Source organism: Oxyura jamaicensis, chromosome 1 (genome assembly GCF_011077185.1).
Source record: "Oxyura jamaicensis isolate SHBP4307 breed ruddy duck chromosome 1, BPBGC_Ojam_1.0, whole genome shotgun sequence".
NCBI lineage: Eukaryota > Metazoa > Chordata > Aves > Anseriformes > Anatidae > Oxyura > Oxyura jamaicensis.
The window spans coordinates 125,215,953-125,239,772 of NC_048893.1; the positions used below are offsets into that span (position 1 = coordinate 125,215,953).

The following is a 23,820-nucleotide window of genomic DNA, read 5'->3' on the forward strand; positions in this document are numbered from 1 at the left end:
GCTCTACCTTGGCAAGCACAGCCCTCTCTGGGACCAACTCTAACAGCTAGGTGTGTGCTCAGGGACAATGGAAAGCTGATATGATGCAGGAAAGCAAAGCTAGATCCCTTTCTTGCCTCCTAGACCATGTGTTTGCCAAGCTACTCCTGTTGTCTTTGGCCTTTGTCCCACCACCACTTCAGGAAGGCCACTGCTCACTTTTGGAAAGTGCCCAGTCTGCCTTCTCCCAGACGTGCTTTGGACACCAAAGGCATGCTGTGAGGTGGGCATTACATGTATTTCTTTGTCTTGAAAGAGCTTGGTTGTTAACTGTGTCTGGTGTATGATTTATCCTTGGGTCCCCCAGCACTGCTCCTGGTGCAGCTGTGAGCTTATGGACCTTTTAATGAAAACCCGGTCTCAGTGCTTGAGTGGGCTGTAGCGCAAAGGCTTTCCGTATGAGAGAAATCTGGTCTTCAGAAAAAATTATTCAGAGCATTTACTCCATCATTGACTGTTGATACGATGACTTATTTCTTCAGTAGTCTGTTTGAATGTGAAGTAACACCTGAAAGTTGCAGTGCTATACACTGTTTTAGCAGCCAAACCCAAACCAAATACTGAGATCACTATTAAAATCTATTTAGGTTGCAATTTTCTCTTTATTGATGAGTTTTGTTTCTATCTGTCTGGGAAGTGATTGCTACAGCTTATTCTTAAGCCTGACCCCCAAAGGAAATAAGGCTTCCTTGGCCTCTGTGTGTTTGTACGTGTCTGTGTTTCTATTCTACTCAACTTTTGAACTACAGACAACATCCAACCTACACTAGAATATTTTACCCAGCTGAAAATAAGCAGCTGGGTAAATGAAAGAGACAGCAGTAGTGCCTTTATGGAGGACCCGCTATTGTTGACCCCCCCAAAAAAAAATCCATAAGAAACTGGTGGCAAAGGGGATTGGGCTTCATCAATTCTCTTGCTCAAATTATCGTTTATATTCCATACTAAAACTGTGGAGCAGGGACAAGATCCTTCTTATTAGCACCTCTGCAGTTGATGCCGCTGGAGGATATTTCCAGGTAGCCAATAAGTCAATCAGCCAGCCTGTGCTGGAATAATATTACAGAGCACTGCTGTGAGACACCATCTGACATTTCAGCTTAGTCCTTGGGCAACGCTTAGTCTTTTTGATATTGTCAGGTGGCATTTCAGACAAAAACGCAGAGCAACATTTCTTCTGAGAGCAGTTATATAAAAATGACAGAATTTTACCACACACGGTATAGACGTGAGATCACTCCAGATAAAATTTGTGATTGGGTGTAGGTGTCTGAGGACAAATGGTATCATAAGTTTAGTCCAGGTCCAGACAGAGCTTTACTTCTGCATTATATTTGCAGAAGTTGTCATGGGCTTTAAAAACGACAAAGCACACTGCACTATGCAACATGGGTATAAACACCTCTGTAGCAAATTTCCTTCATCAATAACATAGTGAGGGCTCCTTTCTGCTGAGGAAAACAATGCCCACGTGCAGGAGCAGTCAGTGCTGGGAGGGGAAGGGGAAGCTCAACATAACTTCATGCTAGGATGGCTTGGCACTTACTGGCTTTTGCTGACTCCTTTCTCTCATGTATTTTTACTCTTTGTGTCTTCCCTCCCATCGCCAGCCATGTTTCTGTCTCTACTGCTGTCCTTTTGCCAAACTGTCTTAGTGCGCATCTCAAGGGCACCGTGTTTCATGCTCATTCCTCTCCTTTCTCTGACACTGGGAGGTGGCAGAAGGTCAGACTTTTTCCTCCAAAATCCTCTACCCTTTCCACCTGAGTATTTTCAAAAGCTTTTGCACTATCACAAGGGCAAATGTTCCTGCTCATGCCACATCTGTGGCTTCTCCTTCCTCAGTGTGCCTATGTCTGACCAGGCATCTGCCTTATCATGGACAAAGAAGTAAAGACCCTCTTTGGGACAGGATTTTCCTCAGCACAGAGTCCTTCTCAGCCTGTGGTTGTTGCTTTCTTTGCACTGATACAGTTATGCTTTTCCACTATGCACACGGAAAGTTACTTTTGGCATTTAAAGGAAGTAGCTTGAGTAGCTTGGCCATTGCTATGGAATTCTGAGAGATTGATTATAACACAGTTTCCCTCAAAAAGTTATTGCTTCCTTTTTGCAACTTTTTTTTTTTTTTTTTTTTTTTAGAAAATAAAAACACAGAGAAATGATCTTTCAATTTAACTCTACCTGTAATTATTTTATTGTCTTGTACAAATATGATTTATATGTAAATGCCCTGATACCACTTGTTCCTATTTACATTATCTGCACTTACCAGTCTCTGTTACCTCAAATGCCTTCTTTTTCAAAGAGGAGGTTTGTTAGCTTTCTCCTCACAGACACAAATCAAATTTGAATTTTACTTACCATTCAAATTTTATTTATTTATTTATTTTTTCAATTCTGACACTCTCCCCAGTGGAAAAATGCTTCTCGCAGTTACAGCGCAAAGCGGTCATAGTGCCTGCTCAAAGGTAGGCAGTCAACTTTTCAATACATGTTTGAAATTTTGTGTTTTATGCTTTCTATGGAAATGAAGGAAATTGGGTATATCATTAGTCGCTTAGACAGTAACACATCTAAGTGTTTACCAAATATCGATTAAACAGCACATTCTTGCTATTTGTTTCTTAAGAAAAACATTCCTTTCTGTAATGACAGAAAAACAAGGAGCTTTTAGTATTTATTTTGTAAAGGTTTAATTTATGCTGTAAAGCAAAACAGCTTTGGATGCATGCCGACATCCCCAAGCCTTCTGCCAGCTATTGAGTTCAGGGACTGCTGGCCATTGCTCTGGAAGTGGGCAACTGCAGTACAGATTTAAGGTAGCTACCAGAGTAGTTGTTTTGGATTTCTCTTGGGTTTGGCATCCCACACAGAATTTTCATCTTGCCCACATGTACCCTAGCTAGCTTGTTTAAAGTTGGCCCACAATGTCCTGCATAAGATGTAGTTGAAGCAGTAAGTGGTGTAAGAGAAGCCTTTCATTTTGGGGTGTTTTTTAATTTGGAATCTCTTAGGTTATTAAGGAATCTCTTCAGTTAAGATGAGTCCTCAGCTACTACCATGCTAGAACATCTCATTAGCAGCTAAGTTTCCTTACACTGCAGTTGTTTCCGGACCTCAGAATACCTCTTTTGGAAATCTCTTGACTTTTTTTTTTTTTTTTAATTCTATTTATTCTATTTATTTATTTATTTTAGGATTGCATTTTTATTTCTTTCTCTTTTTCTTTCTTTGAATTTCAGTCCATGTCTGTAATTGTAGTCATCCAGTTCTTCACGTATGATCTCACAAGCCTTTTCTAAACTAATGATAACCCCAACCATCTGTAAATGTCATTGAAAATAATCCCACTGATGTACCAGATCACTGATGATGATGAAGTGAAAAGAGAAAAATATGTGAAAAGAGAAAAAAAAATATCAAAGTTTCATCCCTACCTTTGAAAACTTCTCTGATAAACTCCCAAATGCCAGTATTGCAATTTTCAATACCTGACATAATTTTATCTCTGAAATAATGAAAACAACAAAAAGAGAAACAAAAAAGAAAAAAAAAATGAAACAAAAAATAAACCCATTCAGTCAACCACTTTACAGTGCTCATATATATATTTGCTTCTCCAACTTCAGCAATAAATTATTATGTAGGGTAGCTTGTCACCTATAACATGTAAGTCCAGATGGATATGATCCATTGTGCAGTTTAGAATTCTTTTTTGAAAATCAGAGTCTTATTGAAGACAGATATTGTATGACACAAGTCACCTTTGATAGCTACTGTTACATTTTATCTGGTTTCCTTTTTGATTCTTTGGATTTAAGTGTTTTCCATAATTTAAAATCTGCCTTGAAGCTGTGTAGGCTACTGAGGCTACAATATTTTCCATTGCTGCCAAAGTGATTAGTCTGTTTTCCTCCTTTTTACTCAGTCTCTTTCTCTTAACAGTTGCATTTTTTTTTTTTTTTTACTCTTATTTATCATACTGCTACTACTTTGTAAGATTTAGTACGAAAGAGTTGATTTCTATCTTTGTTTTCTTCTTTAATTTCATCTGAGCTCATGATTTTTATTTTATTTTTTCCCAGAATTGTTGTAATAATTTTCATAGCCTTGTTCCCATTAGCTGTGTGTTCATTTGGAGGCTTTAATATCTAAAAAAAAAAAAAAAAAAAAAAGTCCTTTTAAAAACCAAAACCTATTTTGTAAAATTTTTTTTTTTTTTTTTTTATCCAGTTTAATTTGACTTTAAATATTTCAGTTCCCAGAATCCCAGAGTATTTTCAACAGTCACCAGTAATTAAAATCAACTAAAATCACGTTGCCTATGCCTGATGGCAGGACAGCCACAGGAGCTCTGTTCTGAGTGTGGGAGGTAAACATGGAGCAGATCTGCAAATACGTTTGCAGATGCTGATGTGAAATGAGGGGTGAGATTATCTAGAGAGACCATAAGAAAAGAGAAGAACCAGCCCAAGACATACCTTCATGAATAAAAAGAGACTCAAAGAGAAAGAGTCACGCAGAAGCCCCTGGTGACATCATGGTATATTACTGTTGTGGAAATAAATTACAACAGAAGCTCTGCAGCAATTGTATGAGAATAAATTGAGCAATCCTAGATAAGTGATGATTCTCATTGGTAAGACTGAAAAGCTCTCAGTAACAAACAGGGGCAAGATACATTCCCCAGTTAAATAAATAAAAGATAAAACTCTGGTGCAACTTTAGTTTGTGAATGAATTTATAGATCAGAAGTCATATATTTGTTGTTCTCAAACTAAATCCCAAGGTATAATGTAGCTATTAACATGGCATTACACATCCACAACAAATTCAAAAATAAGGGGTATGAGCTATTGCTTTAAGTCCTGTGCTACCACAAAACTATTGCTCAAAAGAAAAGATAATGTGCCTTGATTGTCTTATTGCACAGGCCTTCATTTTAACTCGGCAGCTATGGTCTAAGCATGGCTTCACTCAGTGCATGGTCTTTTGCAGTTGAAGGCAGTAGGACTGAGAATAACTGTGTATGATGTCTGGTGGCCAGGTCCTAGAAATGCAACACTTGGTCATTTGTTCATGGCTAAGTTATTAGTATTCACATATGTTCTGGACATCTCCAGCAAAACCACCATGGATCTAGAGCTATCATTGTCAGGAATGCAAGTGCTTCCTCAGGTGGTAAAAAAAAAAAAAAAAAAAAAAAAAAAAAAAAGAGTCTGTTACCATTCTGGCAGGAAGACTTTTAGATTAGTGACAACACTACCACTTTACCTTGCTGAGAGATAGCATGCTCAGGATTATGGCAACATGGGGAGGTGTTCTTACTCCATGGTAGGTTAGCTTGAATGCTAGGAAGTCTTTTTTTTTTTTTTTTTTTTTTTTTAACTTACTAAATAGTGCCCAGTGAGACTCTAAGACCTGATTTTGTAATTATAAATTTAGAGATATGTTCCTTCAGACAGTGAGGTCCCACACTTTCATTTTTCTATTGACTTGCCCTAATGCTGTACATTTAGGGGGACGTAGTCCCCAACAAATACAGGGAAAAGGACTAGACCGTTGTTTGCCAGGATGGGACACCCTGCAAGAGTGGTGTCTGTCCTGTAAATCCGAGGCAGTACAGCTTGCATGAGTGCTGAGAGTTAAACTGTGTTTTCTGGGAGAATTACATAAACATCTACTCAATAGTACAATTCACATTCTTACACTGATCGTTCACTTGGGGGTATATAAAACTGTATTTGGCAAAGCAGAACTTAATATATGCTCGGTATTATGATTCACTAGTAGAAGTTCCTTTTACTAGAGCTTGACAGTTTTAAATCACGCCTCTGCTTGCTGTTTTTATTTCACGTTCTCCATATTTCTGAGATTTCCACTCTTGATACCTGTCCAAGACAAAGACAGAAGGGCCAAAAGTAAAAACTGTTCCCTCAGAATTGGCTCAGGTGAGTGCTAATTAGAAATGTAAATAATTTTCTTTATAGTTTTATGTAGAATTTAATAGATGAAGAGAGGTTAATTCTTATGTGAACACTAAAATGTATTTCCCTGTGTAAATAATCTCCACAAGTCATTTCATTTTTTGATATTTTCTCTGCTTCGTTATGGCCTAATCATAATCCAGACACATGGATGATTTTCAACACAGCATTTGCTTGCCAGTAATCAGAGTTCGGATCTCTGCATCGGGAAGTGAGACATCATTAAAAATGACGTTAATCTGAAAACAAAGAAATAGCAGTTCGGAACAGGCCCTCCCATTTGCACTTCAAGCCTTGTATGTTTGCATGGCCTGTGCCTGTGTTGCAAATCTCATCAAGCAGCAGCAGAAGCAAAGTGTTACTTTAGCCCTTGGAGAGAACTTCCCTTGGAAATGCTGAAAGAAAAAACAAACTTGGCATGTGCTTCCTTTCCAAGCAGCTGCAGAAGGCAGAGGATAACACAGCTATTGTCAATAATTCATCTGGAAGATTGATGTTCAGTGCAATTGAGCTGAGGAATGGCAAAGTCCTTCTGAAAGCTACCTCCTGTCCTGTCTTGTCCTTGGCCATTTAGCCTGCTCTTATGTGCTCAGGCATACTTCAGAGGGCAGCAATGGAGAGTGGAAGCCATACTTTTCTTGCAGCTTTCTCTGTTATCCATTAGGGCAGTTTTCCAGCTGGTTTACTGTTTTAAGAACCAGAAAAGAAGCTCATGCCTCCACCCTCCACTTTTCCCACATGTATAAAAAGCAGTAGTTGATAAAGAAAAGGTAAGTTACAGTTGGCTTTGCTTTCATGGTGTGACTAATCAGCAAATGGGGGCAACTTAGTGCTTGCATACAAAAACTCATTCTAGATAACACATGTTCTAAACCCTCTCAACATCTAGTAAACCATATAGTAAGCACGTTTTTATCTCTTCTACAGAACTAAGTCATGTTGTCAATGTTTTTCCCTCTCCAATGTCATTACAATGTTATCTACAGTCCTCCAATGTCAGCAGTCTGAAGGCTATGCTCCTTTTTCTGGAAGTAGTCTGTATGCAGCAGCCACCTGTTCAACTGATTTTTAATCTGAAGTGGCAGGACTTGCTGTGGAATCAGGTGCTCCAACAAAGTATTTATTTATGAAATGTTTTACATGCTCTTTTATTGTATTTCCCAAACAAACTCCTGTAATTTTTATAGTTTATTTAATTAAAAAAAATAATAAATCTGTAAATATCTATTTGCTGTTTCTCTCCTCAGCTTTTGCCTCCTACATGGATCTATAGTGAGCTACCAGGATGAAAAGTCACCATGAGCTGAACAGCTGGAACCTTCCTAGAAGCCCATCCTGAAAAGGACTTCTCCAAGATTTTATTTATTTTTTAAATTCATACTCTGTAAAAAGAGCTTAAAATGCAAAAACTTTAGATAGCTCACACTGGATGGAGCTTTGAGCAACCTGATCTAGTGGGAGGTGTCCCTGTGCATCAGTGGGGTTTAGAACCAGGTGGTCTTTAAAGTTCTTTCTAATCCAAACCATCTTCTGATTCTATGTTTCGATGATTCTGTTATTTATTTTGCTGAAGCATCATCTTTTGGTGGAACAGAACAAACCAGTGAAAAACTCTGGCTGGAGAATAAAAAAGTTTTGTACCTGGATGGCAGCATCTGCAGAAGAGTTTGTGGTAAAGAAAACATAGCCACATCTATGAGACTTATTTGGCTGCCTGATCTATCCACTATTCTGGATTTATATGACTGATCCTCCACCACAGAAGTGCAGAATCACTTTTAGCTAGCCTTTGTTTTATTACTTTTATTACTTCTTTTTATTCTTCTTGGATACAGTCAGTTATCCCTTGATACGATGATACTTTAAAAGATGGATGCTGGCATAATTTTATAGTTTTAATTCTCTGTCTTTGATTTTTATTATTTTTATTATGTGCTAGAACCCCATTAAATTAATAATATAATAATCTCAACTGATGTTACCTGTTAGATGCATACTTTTTCATTTGCTTCATCAGCTGCTGGCCTCCATTCTTGATTTCAGTTTCAGATTCAAAGTTGTTTTCACTACATTGTCTCAGAGATAAAAAATGAAAACCATTTGAACTTTGCCAGGGGTGGGGGTAGAAGGAAAGGAAGAAAGCTTTTGGCACAACTGATTTTTCAAAATTTCTCCTCATGCTAATAAGAAAGCATGATGGAGATTGAATGCCATGGCTGAATGGTTTTGTTTAGCTCTAAAAATTCAATTAAACTCAATTTTCATTGCAAAAGGAGGGGTTCTGAATAAGTGATAAATGTTTCACATAAGTATTGTTCAGTTGGGAATAAATAAAGTGGAGCAAGATATGGGCATATTAGCTAACAGAATAACTAGATCTCATACAGGATATAGGGATATAGGATATAGGAATATGTACTACAAGATGAGATCTTATGTGGAGCTCTATTCTCTGATGTGAAAAAATGATAGACTAAAGCTAAGACATATATACATGACCTATTTGAAGGATCATGGATGAACCTTTACAAAAGGAAAATGAAAGAGCTTTTCTCTTGTTCAGACTAGAACTACAAAGTCTTAGCTAAGATTATTGCCTCTAAAAACTTTGTAGAAGTAAATATCAGGATAAGAAATGTACTCTTTAAGCTTTGAAATAAGAAGGCAAAAATGCCCCAAATGAGGTATTAGTACATTTTGGCTGGAACTAAGAAGAAATTTTCAAATTGTTGAGGTAGCCAGGCTGGGATAGATGCCCAGGAGGAGGTGTCTGTGAAAAAGCACTTAAAAAAAAATTAAATAACAGCCCAGGTGCACAAAGGAAAATACTGCCTGCAGAAGATAACATGAAGAGCCCCAGTGCTGCTCCTGTGTCAGGATGCTTCAGGCAGAGGAAGGGGTTTGGGGGAGAGCAGAGGGGACACATGGCAGGTTCTTGTGGCCAGGAGAAAAAATTGAACCTGCCCTAAACCCAGATCTGTGCTGTAACTACTGAGGGGCTGACTGAATGGGCATGTCCTATTGTTGCTGTTTTGTGGGTGCAGTGAATCTCAGCCAAAAACAGTGGTGAGTTTTAGAATGACCTGAGCTATACTTTTTAGCATATTCAATATATGTCAAAAACAAACCAATTTTTCTGGTCTTCTGGAAACTTTAACTTGGTCCTATTTTCACCAATTGAAAGCTCCTTTTAACACTGTACATTCTTTAAATAATGAAGTGATAACGTAGTGTAAATAATCTTTAACTTTATTTAATTTGAGGTATAACAAGGTAAATTGTTTATTTACCAAGTATGGGATCACGGTTATCTCTTTTTAAGACATTCAACATACCAGAAAAATATTACTGAAATCCAGCTTGTTAATGAACATGGAAGAATGAAAGTCTAATGAAAAACTTTGGTTAAGACATGTCGTTTGGTCTGAGCAAGCAATTCTCTTCTATGACAAGACAATATGTATTTACAGGATTTTGTGACATTTAGAGTAAATCATTTGGTCAATTAAAACACCTTTACTGAGAGGCAAATCTCCTTCCCTGCCAAAATCCCTATGATACTCTTGTGTGGGGACAGGCATGGAGCTAAAAATATCTTAAATATCTGGATGTGGTTCATTGGTATTACTTGCATGTTTCTTGTTACTCTAGACTCCAACTCTTTTTCAGTGCATTAGTTCACCCTTCTGTTAGTTGTGTGTCACACGCCTGGGACCAAAGAGACCTGTACTTGCAGCAGCAAAGCAAGGAACCAGTGGGAGTGCTGCACTGCTGTCAGGCTGCACCTTCAGCAGAGGATTGCTGCAAATACAGTGGGTCTTTCCTGTTCCAACCCCTGACAAACATGTACTGGTGCTCTGTGTCTTGATCTCCACGTCCAAGCTCTCTGCTCCACAGCGAAGGCAAGCAGCACTAAGGTAGAAAGCTGGATGGAGATGAAAAACTTGCTACAGGTAGCAAATCAATTTGTTTTGTTAGCTTTGTCAAGCTTGAAAACTGAAGTACTTTTCTTGTGTTTCCCTCAGCACCTTTATTCTCCCCATTTTGACCACTAAAGATTTCAAGCTTTTTGGGGCAGGGATTATTTCTTATTGGTAGAGGTGTCAAGACATCTCAGCGGAGAGGCAACAAATGAACAAATGACGCACTCTGTTAGCAGAAAATAAGAAAGAACTTCTAGTCCCATAAAGGTTATGAGGTCAAAATATAGCCTAAATTGCAATATGCTCCTTTATTCTTCAGGTTAGACATTACATCACCCACAGTATTTTGAAGTTTGTTCTGGAACAAATGACTGGGCTGACACATATTGTTAGCCTAAAATCCAATTTCTAGGTTAGTTCTTGCTTATTCTAAACAGAATGTATCCAGTCTTACAGATTCTCTGAAATCCTGTCTCATGCAAAAGAGCAAATTAGAGAGCTGTTCGGTCGTGTGTGGGTGTAGTGGAGGAGGTAGGGAAGAGAATGGATTTGTGTTTACTTCATATCCCCAAATGCTCAATTAATTGCTTTCCTTTCTCCCTCCCTCTTTGCCCATGAAGACAGCAAAATCAGCTCTTGTCTACTGTTACAAATTGCCCCTCTGCCAAATGAACACATGGTTATAGAATCAGATAGCTTTCTTTAATGACAGAAAGTCAAGGAAGTCTTAAAAAATAAATCTTCTTCTAAAACAAAGAAGAAAGGGGTGTTAGATTTCCTGTTTTTGATATCAGCATGGATATTCAGCTTTTCACCTGTCAAATACAGTAAGAACAGGCCTTCTGGCTGATGTGCTGGGGCAGGGGGAGGGAGGAGGATGCTCTTAGACCCTGAAACCTCTTCCCTGATGGAGGTGTCACTACTCCATTGGGCTAATGCCTCTCATTAAATTGTTGAGAAACAAAACAAAACAAATTCTCTCATCCCTGAATTATTTTAAAGCTAGAGGTCAGATGCAAACATAAATTGAAATACTCAGTTGTACGTGGCCAGGCGTGCTCTGTTTAATGTGACACTGCCACAGCGTTTGTATGCTTCTAATTAACAAGATGGCACAATTATCACATTTACATATGTGAAATGGGACAAAAGTGCTTTTTAACAAAATCTCTGCGAGCCCCGGTGGTGCCTGAACATTTTTCTCTTCCCTAGAAAGCCACCTTGGTCCATCCGCAGCCACAGCTCACACAGACCCACGCTTCCCACCTGCCTGCTAACAGCCTGTGCTCCTGAGTGCTCCCTGTGCCTGCAGGTGGGCTTTCCCCTCCCTTCGCCCAGTGCTGCAAGAAGAGTGCATGAACCTTTAAACCCTTTGACCAAGGTTGTGCATGATGCCTGCAACAAGGCAGTTTTCTGGCACTTGCTGCCGGCTGAATTCCCTTCCATGCCAGGGTGAAGGCAAAGATTTTCGGAAATTGCTCAGAAATAATGTGTGGAAAAGCTGCAGCTTCTGTGAGTTTTAGGGTTTCTCACGGTTCCAGGTGTGAAATACATACATGTTTTTGATTTGGCAGACACTGCATTAACAGCTTTTCGTTGTTGTATATAAGGGAGGAAGATCTCTTTGCAGGAAACTTGTTTTTCCTAACCCTCATCCCATCAGTTTCTTTAATGAACCCCAGAGCTTCTATTTACTTATTTGTACTTGCAGAATACAAAAGCCCTACTTTTACACTGGATGCATTTCCCTCTCTTTCACCCTCATTCTCTCTCCCTGAAAGTCAATGTTCCTCCCAAAAGTAATTTGCTTTGCTGTAAATTTAGAGTGTGTTCAATAGTTATTGAAGTAGAGGATTAATGGATCTGTCTAGGGGCAGGCAAAGACAACCAGCAATCCTCACCCCTCAGCTCTTGAAATACTGTGCAACCCTTGATAGGTTATTTCACTCTTCAGTCTTTCTTTTCAAGAAAAAGTATTTTCCAGTTCTCACAGCCATCCTGTCTATTACATGACTAAGAAGACCATACACAAGCAGAGGAACCAGCTGTGCATATGCCTGGAAGAAATTTTCCTAACTAACAGACCTACTGAGAAACATTACAGCACTTGAGCAAAATTGCTTTTCCAGAAAAATCCACATTAGCAATGCTGATTTTTTTAAAAAACATCTGCACAGGACATGTGCAAATGTAAACAGTCCCTCCTGTGTTTGCTACAAGCTCATGACAGACATCATGCCAGTTGATCAGGTAGTCCTGCACTTGGAGTGTAAAAATATATCTGTAACTAAGGGTTTGGTTTATTTATTTATTTATTATTATGTTCTGGCACCCCTTCAACCACAAAAAGACTGTCCTTTTTTAAATCCCATCTCTTTGATAAACAGTCTCTGTTATGTATGAGATTTTAGCAAGATGGATGGGTGCCAGTTGGCATAACTTCCTATTGTAATGACAAGCACCTTCTCCACCAGTCAACAGCAGCTGAGAATGTTGATTTACATGCCCTTTGCACTGCAGATGAAGCTGCCTGACAGATTTTTATGGGGGAAGGAAGAGAAAATGACAGATGCTCCAAGCCGCACCCGTTGTTGTCACATAGGGGTGAGTTTTCCGGTGTGTGCATCACTTACAACTGGAGTCAGGGCTTCCCAAAGGAGCTCAGCTGTTATACAGGCTGTTGTTTAGAAGAGCTCTGAGCTCACCAGACATTGAGTGCTTGAGAAGTCAAGCTCGCATGTGTAACAACTCTTCTTTTTTTGGTCCCAATTCACCCACGTATCATTCCAATGTCAATTTAATCTAACCACTGAGTCCAAAGGAATTAAACTAGCATGGGGCCAGAGTGAATATATGCTGTCTCTTTTAGTTAGAGAAACAAGAGTTTGTTTCAGGTGTTATTCTCCTTGTGTTAATATGGTGTGTGATGAATAAAGAGCCATTTCAACCGACACAGCTCAGTGAAAGTGCTGTGGGCAATACAAATAAACAAGCATGCTATAAAGGGGGATGCTCTAGGGTCAGTCTCAGCCTCCTGGGGCTAAGTCTACATGCTTGGACCATGCTTTTGCTTCCAGTAACTCAGCTGAGACCTGGTGAGGCACCCATACTGCTTAGAAGCTGATTTCTGGACATACTGTGTTGTGTGAGTATATAAGGGTAAGAGTCTGGGTCCAGCTAAGAGCAATGGATGTGCTCAGGCACTTCCCTCCTTACCTTGGAGTATTAAGAGCCAGAGCACGGAGGATGCCGTAAAGCTTAGAGATTGATCTTGCTGTTGGAGTTTCACCAGTCAAAAACTGTAATGATGTATGAGTGACTCAATCCAGATTCCCTCACTGGGTTGTGGAAAGAAACAGACATTTCCAGGCTGGATTCATTCATTGATCAGAGGTGAATCACACTGTAGAGATTCCTCTCTCTTCCTTGACCGCACTGGGAGCCCAGGGTGACAATTCCAGTGCAGTTGTCTATAATGTGAATACCTACCTCTAGTGAGATGAATCTCAGTTACTGTCAGTTCCCAGTACTTAAAGAGGAGAAAGTGGCTTAAAAGGGAAAAATGCTCAGTGATTTCCAAGATGAGGCTTTCCCTCTTTGTATATCTGTGGTAACCTTGTTAAGTCATGTTTGGTGAGATGACCAGATGTTTTGACAAATACATACTGAGATTGTACTTGAGGAGAACATAGTAAGGAAAGACAAGAAACAAAAATCTATTGAACTTTTCATTATTTATGCTGGGTCAGATATTTGCCAGCAAGGAGAGGGCTATGAAAGGTATGGAGATTTTCATTATTTAAAACAAGCCAAAACAGGGAATGGGAAATAAGAAACAGATGAATTGTGATTAATCACAAATTAGACAGATTTGATTCCTGAGTTTGAGTTGAACAATTTTCTAAGGCCAGGTGTAGCAGCAAACATTTCCACTGAGCTGATGCTGAACATGGTTTATAGTCTAAACGTGAAAAGGAAAAATGTCTTTCAGCATTGTTACTCTTCAGCAGGTATATTTTCAAAGACACAACAGGCAGATGCTGTTTAACTATGCTTAGTGACCAGGTGAGCAAGGATTAGATATTTGTTCACCTGCATCACAATCTGTGCTGCTTACAGTACAAAAAAGTGTCAGTGCTGCTACTCACACCAGTTAAGGAAGACCATCAGTAGCTCCGGATTGTTTTTCTGGCTGGAGTTTCATTTTGAGCAATTGAAAAGTACAAAGTTTTTAATAAATTGTCACCTGACCATTTGCTATTCATTAAGAATGCAATTCTTGGCAAAATAGCCTTATTTTGCACCATTGGAAACCACTCCATTTGCTCTCTAAAAAGTTTTCAGAAAGGCATACAATATTAGGTGAAGGAGGAAATAATGCACTGGTCTCCCACTGCCTGTGTACTGGTGCTAATCACTGCACTATTACATAAGTAAGTGAACAACCTGGGGATAAAACAGGGGGTATGCCACAATATAGCTAGGGGCAGAAAGAAATGCAAATGACAGCTACAAGGGAGGAATTTAACAATGTCTCCAGGAAGGTGGGAGCAGTATGGTCAGGCACAAGCACAGAAACAAAATGTTGAGACTGTGGTCAAATAAGTGACAGTTCACAGGCACTTGTGGGGTGTTACAATAAGAAACTGAATCTCATCAAGGTCGTATTTTGAAGCTTTGATAGTTTTAAGAAGAGCACATTAACTTTTTGAGGATCTGGATATCAATCTTCATCATGCCATGCTGAAGTATGTTCTTGCTGAAAAAAGTAGCATCATACTCTTTGTGGGAGTGATGGAAGATTGGAAAAAGGGGAAAGTACTGGAGACAGTGGTAATAAAAAAACATTAATGCCACATCTCAGAAACAGAGTTTTATCATGTATTCCCAAAATAAAATGAAGCAAGGATATTGGCCAATATCCTTGGAAATTATTACTCAAATAATTGGCATGAATGCTTCTGGGCTCGTGTAGGATGTTGCAAAGTTTGTAAGTGCTGCAGTCTGCATCTGCACAATCTTTCCTGTGTGAATATTTCTCTGCCGAGAGTTTTTAACATGGCTGTTTAATACAGCTTTTGACATGTGCAAAACATTATTAGCCTGTATGGAGAAGCAGCAGTTAATACTAATAGATTTTTTTCTTGTTACAATAAATCTATGTCTTTTAATCAAAACTGGTGCTGAGAGGATCCAATATTTCCCTAACGAACAGAAGGAAACAGTAGCTGTGTGGTAGTAGAAACCAGGATATAAACTGCACAGAGCTCCAGTGTACTAAACTTGCAAAGAGGAGTAGAAAGGCAATGTCTGAAGAAAACAGACAGAAAAAGCAATGTTTTTAAGGCATATTCCTCCCCTTGAGTTTTTTAAAGTAGTTAAACACTTGTTTCTTCCAATCTGTGTGCCTTTACTGTATGCTAATTTTGTTACAAATTCTTACCTAACTGCCCATTTTTTTTCTTTTTTTTTTCTTTTTTTTTTTCTTTCTGGGTTTCTTATCTTCATTTCTGCATTGGCCATCTCAGCTGTGGGAACTTCAGTTCCTTTAGTAAGATGGACTAGATGGGTTCATTCATTGGGTTCATTCAGACAACCTCTGATGGTTCTGGGCACTCTCTCCCCTTTCTGATCATTGCCTCTTTGAAATCCATGATGACATCATAGCTCAGTCCCTATTTAGCATGGAGGTTGGAGATTGACCCTAATCCAGTCTGTACCCACCACTGCCTCATATACCTTTGCTTTTTGTTTGCTGATTCCACTTATTCATTACTCCTCCCCATCACCTGGTCCTCCTCCAGATCCACTTTTCACCTGCTTCTGCAAGAACAGGATACATCAGTCTCAGTTAACTTTGATTCTTGAACTGCAACTTTTTTATTAAAGCGTAGCTCAGTTTCTACAGTTTGGAAAAGAGCAATGCTTGGATCTTGAGATTTTCTGTATTAATGCTACAAAATAGAACATTTAGGTGAAAGATATAGGGAGTTGGAGGCAATTGAACTGCTCCCTTAAAACTGCTCACCTCTTCTGTTTGTGTGGAAGTTAGGTGTTCCTTTCTAGTTGTGCTTACAACTTCTGATAAATATTTTACAAGTTTTTCATCCCAAATCCAGAAACAGAACCCCAAAATTTCTTATCTGTGAAAGTGACCAAGAAATTTAATTCTACTCCATGGATGCAATGTCTATAATAAGATCAGGGAAGAAATGAGATTTTACAGGAAATGCAGGACAAATCAATCTGGTGTACATGTTAGTGTCCACTGTAATGTGTGTAGTACTTTAGAGCCCTAAGCAGCTTGCTGGAAACAATAACAAAATTCACACTGACTACCACATAGGTAGCATTGTACCCACTGTTTCACAGCTGAACTTTAGGGTTGTTTTTACTCTTTCTAATCTTCTTTTAAATAATAATAATTATTATTAAAAATGGAAAACTTGCTAAGGAAGAGGCATTGCAGTGACCAGAAGGAACTGCTGCCATTATTTTTACCTAACCCTTATTTAATGTATTGGAATGAACAAGACAGACTTTTTAAATCTGCAGTTTAAAGGAAAGCAGGATAAAATATGACTCCTGCATAAAAACCTAGCACTTCTGATGTGTCAGATATGTGTCAGAAAGGTGAGTACAATGAAAGGTATAGTGATTTGAAACTGGCACCAGAGATCCTGAAGAGGCAGTAGAAGATGAAAGAGAAGGGCCAGAATTTGCCTGGAAAAAATGCATGGTGAAGTGAAGAGAGCAGCACGGAGGCTGAGGTAGAATAGTATCTATAAGAGATTTCGAAAGACTGATTGATTGATTGATCGATTTATTTATTTATTCTGATCAACTCAATAATATGGACTTTGTTCTGAAGGTACAACTGTTTAGATGTTGACTTATGGGACAAGCACACTGAACTTCATTAGAAGTAAGCACTAAAGCAAAGCCTGCCTCATGATTACACCTGTTTGGGGGCAGTTCCTCAGGCCCCATATCAGAAAGCTATGATAAACCTGCTGCTGTCCTTCCCAAGAAGAGGAAATGATTATCTTTTCTTTGCTTAGATTCTTGTTCATCTGCCCAGTGTCTCTTTAGCCAGCTGCATCACAAAGCACATCATGTGATCTGTTTCTTTCAGGTCACTCTAGGTCCCCTTAACTCCCTTTCCCCCTTCCAGGTTTGAATCTCAGATGATTTTTTGGAAGTCTGACTTTCTGAAGCCAGCTGACTTTGCTTTGTTTCTTTTCCTTCCTTCCTTTCTTAAGAAATGTGAATCCTGTCATTGCATGGCCACCCTATCCTCAGTTGCTCTTTGCCTCCCCATTCTAGTCCCAGTGTTGATGCTTCTCACAGTGTCTTGTTTTCAGCTCTTTTCTCAGCTTTCTGCATCCCAAAGTAGTTAAACCTGTAATCAAAAGAGAGCATTTGCTGGGTTGTCTGTGCCTCACTGTATTCTTTTCCTGGATGTAGGATTCACCACAGTTTCTTATTATGGAGCTGCAGGCCCCTTCTGGAAGACAAAGCTGAAGGGTTTTCAAATTTCAAATTTCCATCTCTGTTTGCATTGATGGTATGCTAAAACACAATTTTGCTCTACTGTGTATTATTGCCTCCTTCTTTGTCCTCAACTGCATTTCAGACAGCAGAACTAGCTGGCTCTTCATAACTTTATTAAACTTCAAACCAAATGATCATCTTTGCTCATTTTCCATTTTACTGTCATAGCTTATGAGTAATGAAAGGGCTTCATTGCTACTGATTTCTTTGATATTATTCAGAAAGCACTGCAATATGATCCTCCTGATGGCGTGTAAAACATTGCTTTTGGGCTGCCATCATTCCCCTGAACCAGCCAATTAAATACAATGTGCCAGTTAACATGGTTGTGGTGGTCTCTTTCAGTACAAGAAATCTACTCTTTAGTAACTCTTTCATTCCAGGGGACTGCCAGCACAGAGCACCTGCCCAGAAGCCCACTGGATGTAAGAATTTACTGGCACAACAAAGCCCACAGACAGCTTGTAAGGAGGTCAGGCCAGTGTTCCCAGACTTGTTTAAAGGACTACAGATAACATATGGCATGTATGACATTTTACGTTGGCTCGCCATCTCAAAGTTCAAGATTAGCCAAGGTGCAAGAGATGGCCAGCAGTTCCGACAAATGTGAAAGAGGGAAAAGGGGTGTCCTTTCCTCAGAAACTAGCAAAGGTTATATTTGCTAGGCACAGCTGAAGACTAACAGACTCCATAATGAGTCAAACTAACCAAGATTCAGGTCTTCACAAAAGTTTAATTCTTTCCACATCATGTCTGATGCATTTTGAAGGGTGTGTAAGCACTGGGAATAGGTGAACACTCAGTATCCTGGAGGTGTTCAGGAGAGAAAGGGTGCAATTTTCATAATCCTTGGACATGTCAGTCTTGTTTTCCATGAATCTTGTTGGGAAGGTTGAAAAATAGAAACTCAAATACTTATACCACTAGCATGTGCCTTGGAAATGGGGAGTAGAGGCATGTTCTGAAATTGATTAAATCTTGCCAGTATATCTCATTAACTAGAGCATTTTGTTAGATCAGAATTTATTGTTGAGGTTGAACTATGTTTCTGTAGTTCTGTTCTTAATGATGTATTCTTGCAAGACTGCAGTCTTGGGCTGAAAACTGCCAAATATTTATCAAGAAATTATCACTCAGGAACTCTAGCTGCAATGTACTGCATATGATATTGGTGGACAGTAAGATTTGGAGTGAATCAGTCAATAGCAAATACAAAAGTTGCTTTTCAGTTTGGTCCATTTAACCTACCCTGGAGGAAGCTTGGATTGCTGGTAGAGAATTCAGCTAAAAGTAGTTTTCTGCTTTTACTGTCCTTAGAAGGGAAAGGTAAACATTTTCTATTGAAAGTCCAACAGCTTGTTTTGAAATTTTATACCACTTAACTCTAACCACTTCTAAACTGTCTTTGCTATTTTCAAGATTTTTATTTTTTTATTTTTTTATTTTTTTCCCCTCGAAGTAGTTAAATGACTGTATGAGGATTACACTGGGGAAAAAAGATGGATTACAATTATGCTGTCTTGAAGGCTCCAATGGGATTTTGAGGGAACTTATTCTACAAAAAGTACACAATTTGCAGGGCCAGTGAAGAGGAATAATAGTCTTATACTCTGCCTGTCTGTATCATCATTATTCTTAATGGTCTGCACATGCATTTCTAAGATACACTGTACCTAAAAGTGGATGAGTGGCTGTTCTTTGGGACTCAGTGTATTTGGAGTCTATGCTGCACTTTTCCTTGATACAAAACACAAACTTGAAGGAGGCTCATGCTATAAATATATCTGTCATTTTTTCTCAGACAGTCTCAGGTGCTGTACATATGCCCTACAGTGCTCTCCTTCTTTCTTTTTCTTTGTTGATCTGTTAAGGGCTCCCAGGTATAATGCTGAAACCCAGTCTGACTTCTAATGCAACTCAAGAGAGCTGCTGGGTGAGTTACTTTCCTTCTGCTTGTGACTGTCAAAATAAGTTTGTTTCTCCTGCAAATTGTTTATGGTGTCCATCTGCCGTTTTCACCATAACTTTGGAGTTGGCTCCTCCATGCCTTGTAGTTGTCTTCTCTTCCTTCATAGCATTTTGCACAGGAAATTAAGATGTCTGTGTTGATCATGTTGAGATGCATATAGCAAAACGAGCATACTTCTTTACTGTGCACACAGTATTTTACTGTGTTCCTTAATTTATAAGGTTCATCTACATTCCTACATTAATAGTAAGGAATGCCTTTACTTCTAAGAGCTAGTAAAGGAAGAAGCAAAATTTTCAAATCGGGAATGAGACCACTCTCAGATTAGATTTGAAGGTGTATTCACATGGTCATGAATCTTTTGGTATCCAAATATCATTAAAAATATAACATTTTTTTTCAGAAGTGGGTGTTTAGAAAACAATTTATTGATGCTTTTCAGGAAAATTAATGGACATGATAACTTAGAGTTTTGCCTGTCGGGTTTGCCAAAGAACAAGCTGCTTAACCCATTCTTCTCTCCTCTTAAATTTTGAAAATTTACATGCAAAGAGACTTGACCTTCATTGAGAGATTTTACACAGGAAGACTAAGCATGCTCCAGTAATTAAGCATTAAAAGTAGATGTTAAAAATAACTGAATACGGGCTGAATTAATGGTAACATAAATTATGTTATTATTCAAGAATAATATTTTTTAAAAATACAGATAGTTAAAATGAGTCTTCTAGAGACATTAAGGCACTGAAGAGTAAATTTGCAATTTTTGGCTCAAAATGCATATATGTAACTTTTGTTGCAGTTATTTATGTGGCTAAACTTACATTTGAAAATGTAGCCAACCCACCAGTCTTTCCCCATTTTTGTTAGTGCTCTAGACCAGTAGAAATTGGGATGTCTCTTTTAGCTTCTGGTAACAACTGGTAACACAATAAAGGAAAATTCTGTGCAACTAGGTTCTTATTTCCAGTGCAATTAGCAAATACAAACTGGACAACCATTATCACCCACAAAGCTAGCCCACACCTCTTTCTCTACCATCTTCTTCCCTTTGCTTCTTCTGGGCCAATTAATTCAAATATATTAACTCTCCAAATCGTTTCTCCCACTCCCCAGTGGTCATGTGTCAGATTGCACTGTGGAGTTTGGTATCAGCACTTTTAGGATGTTGCCTGTTACAGAATTTAAAACAAGAGTTAGGAACACACACCGAGGCAAGGCATGGAAAAACAAAACAAAACAAAACCCAAACAAAACAAAAAAGATGAAGGGAAAATATTCCTTTGTCTATCACATTTGATACTTACCAACAAGAACAGCCTGTCTGGTGACATGAAAATTACCCCCTAGGCCAGAAGTAGATCTGTGGCATGTATTATATGTGACATGGAGTCGTTATTGGGATTTGCAGGTAAACAAGTGGTGGAAGGAAAACCAAAAAAAAAAAAAAAAAAAAAAAAAAAAAAAAAAAAGCGTATAAGGGAGCTTTTCATAAGAAACTCAACTTCCTATATCTGTTAATGAATGATTTCACACACCTGTTGTCTCCAATCCAACCACTGTCATGTCCTCATCTGGATCTCACTGTCTACCTATAAATACAGCAATTTTGGACATTCTGTCACTTGTAAATAAAGAGAATCTGCTTGTCTCTCCTGCAAGAGATATAGTCCACCACAGGGTTGTGGAAACAATCTGAGGGGAAGCTGTTCATACCTGGGAACTGGAGGAAGACCACTCTGAGCAGGTGCAACTCAGAAACATCCCGCCCTCATGTGAGTTCACAAGTGGATGCAGTGAGGATAAGGACCACAGCGTCTCTGCCTTCAAAACATGCCTCCATATTAGTGCATCTTCAGGCAGCATAATTAATGCCATTAACTTCAAAGAAACTACACAGACTGCTCTTCCTGGTGCTCTGGCTGCCTAGATGAAAAGAGGTAATGCTGCGTCTGTTTCCTTCTGCACTGTGTGTACATGTTTCCCACTAACAAAGAATGTTAAAGCTTTATTTCCAATCAATTCCAGGTTATATCAATCACAGCTAACGATACCCTGCGCCCCTATAATTAATTCAGATGCATGGACTTAATTGTTTGTCTTGGCAGGTTCGGTTCATTGCACAGTAACTTAGAGCCTGAATTTCAGAAAGCTTAAGCCTTACACTGAAGTCAGCAAGCATTGCAGTTGCTCACCGCTTGCAGTGTCAAGCCATTAATGACGCCTGGATGACAAGCGCCTTCACATCGTCACTGCTGCCAAGAACACTTCCTCTGTCATCCAATCCACCTTCACAAATCATTCATTATAACTGTTATGAAGACAAGGACACTGAATGAATTAGTAATCAGACACAGATTTAAAAAGCACAATAACATTTTCAACAATAAAATAATAAATCAGTGTTATACTTTTCTGGCCATTGCATAAATGTTTACTGTTCCTATTTAGAGCCTTGCTTTCCCTCCATATAGCATGAGCCCATTACATCTGTAGCACTAACAAATAAAGTGAAGTCCCAGTGTAAGAGAAGGTCTCAGCATGAGTTCTCTTTAGCTGGTCTATGAAATTTCATAGATCTTTATGATGCCTGAACCTTACAAAACACTTCAGCAAATCACATTTAAATTCAGAAGACAAACAGTAGTGACACGTAGCCTAACACTTGCCAGATTGCAAGCATTTACAAGGAAAAAAATGTCATGAAAACTTAACATACTGTCTGAATTCAGTTCATGCAATACCTCGTGCCTTTTCATTAGACTTATTTTTTCTTGGCTAATTTAGATTAGTTGTTACAAGATATAAAAATGAAGCATGAACATCTAGTCTTTCTTTCTTTTTTTCAACCGGAAGTCTGTGCCATCACACCTTTTTCTGTGTGGAGATGGTAGAACGCTTACACATGAAGTTCACACATACTCACAAGAGAGCTTCACCTTAAAGAATATATATGTGCTTTATAGGTCATTTGGTACCTAGGTGGCTCAGCATCAGCAGCAGTCCAAGTGCACTTTCCTGGTGTTGGTATTGCCCTGAAGCTGAAAACATGCTTTCAATGCCGCCTTCCAGTCCTGTTCTTCTCATTTTAATTCCTGTTAGCAATTGGTACCAATTTAATGGTACTAAGGAACACTTTAATGTTGATCTCTTCCAGTTCATTATGCAGGACAACCAATTCTATTCACCTTTTTTGCCAAGGTATTTTCCATAAAAATTTTATTGGTTTGATTCCCTTCTGAAAGATCAGCATATCTATCAGACACCCTGGTTTTCCATGTGCAGGCCTCTCTTTCAGAGGAATGCCTGTCTCTCCTCTTTCCTACAACCCAATTGACTTTCCTCAATGTAGGAATTTACTGAATAACTCAACACATTATGTTTCCATAGCCTTTAGTGTTTGTTGACCGCCTCACTAACTTCTGTCATGACTGTGATCTACCAGAAGTGACTGTGTATCTACTTGCAGATCACTGATGAGATAGCTGAGTAATGGGGAAGATCTACAAGGAAGATAAATCCTTCTTCAGTGATTTCCCTGTTGGAAGAAACTTGAAATCTGTCGATGAGATAATGACTTTTCTCTTCAACCTGTGCTTTTTTCTTTCCTATAATTCTATGTTTTTAATCATAGTGTCATGGGTTACTAAATCAAATGCCTTTACACACTGTAAGTCTATTATGTCAGTGCACTTGCATTTAATCATTAAATGTCATCTTACTGAAGAATTAAATCATATTTGCTTGACAAGATTTTTTTATCCAGAAAATTGTGCTGAGCAACACTGTTTCAATAATCTAATTATTACTATTATTATAAATCAAATCCTCACATTAGCTTTTCTGGTATTTTACCTGCAATTTATGTCAGTCTGGGCTGTGAAAAAATGCTCCATGGATGGTCCCATTCATCACTAGGCAGTTTGTTCTGCACAAGTGCTGTCCTTCGTGGTCCCAATCCCATTGATAAGAACTTAGGAATTTTGAAAAATTGCTTAGCAATAATGTAAAAAATTCTTCACTGAAAGTAGGCAAGATAGGTGGAAGAATAAATTTATCTTCTTTTTTATCTTCTTTTTTTTTTTTTTTTTTTCTCAGATGAAGTACAGGCAATGGAATTGAGGATTGATTCTATTAGAAAGTTGCAAAGAAAATTCCATAAAAGAATAATTAATGAATAATATTTATTTCTATATATTTATTTTGACTCATTTATTTAGAAGTACTTTTACAACAGAATGTCTGGGAAGATACCCTACTTTCAGTCAAACATATATGTTGCATAGTTCACACCCATTCAAGAACTGTGTTGATCTGCTTTATTTCAAAGCAAGGGCTCTGGGCA

At 38.6% G+C, this 23,820-nt stretch overlaps 1 long non-coding RNA gene across 2 annotated transcripts; it reads right to left on the reverse strand.

Moving 5' to 3' along the window:
* Window positions 1-5,567: 5,567 nt before the first annotated feature.
* Window positions 5,568-21,588, reverse strand: LOC118176627. 2 transcript variants are annotated; one of them, XR_004755494.1, is made up of 3 exons: window positions 21,014-21,588; window positions 20,783-20,838; window positions 5,568-6,714 (listed from the first exon to the last, which is right to left on the reverse strand). It is a non-coding gene; the product is annotated as an uncharacterized LOC118176627 (long non-coding RNA). The 2 variants fall into 2 exon arrangements; XR_004755495.1 differs by lacking the exon at window positions 5,568-6,714 and adding an exon at window positions 14,022-14,711.
* Window positions 21,589-23,820: the final 2,232 nt, after the last annotated feature.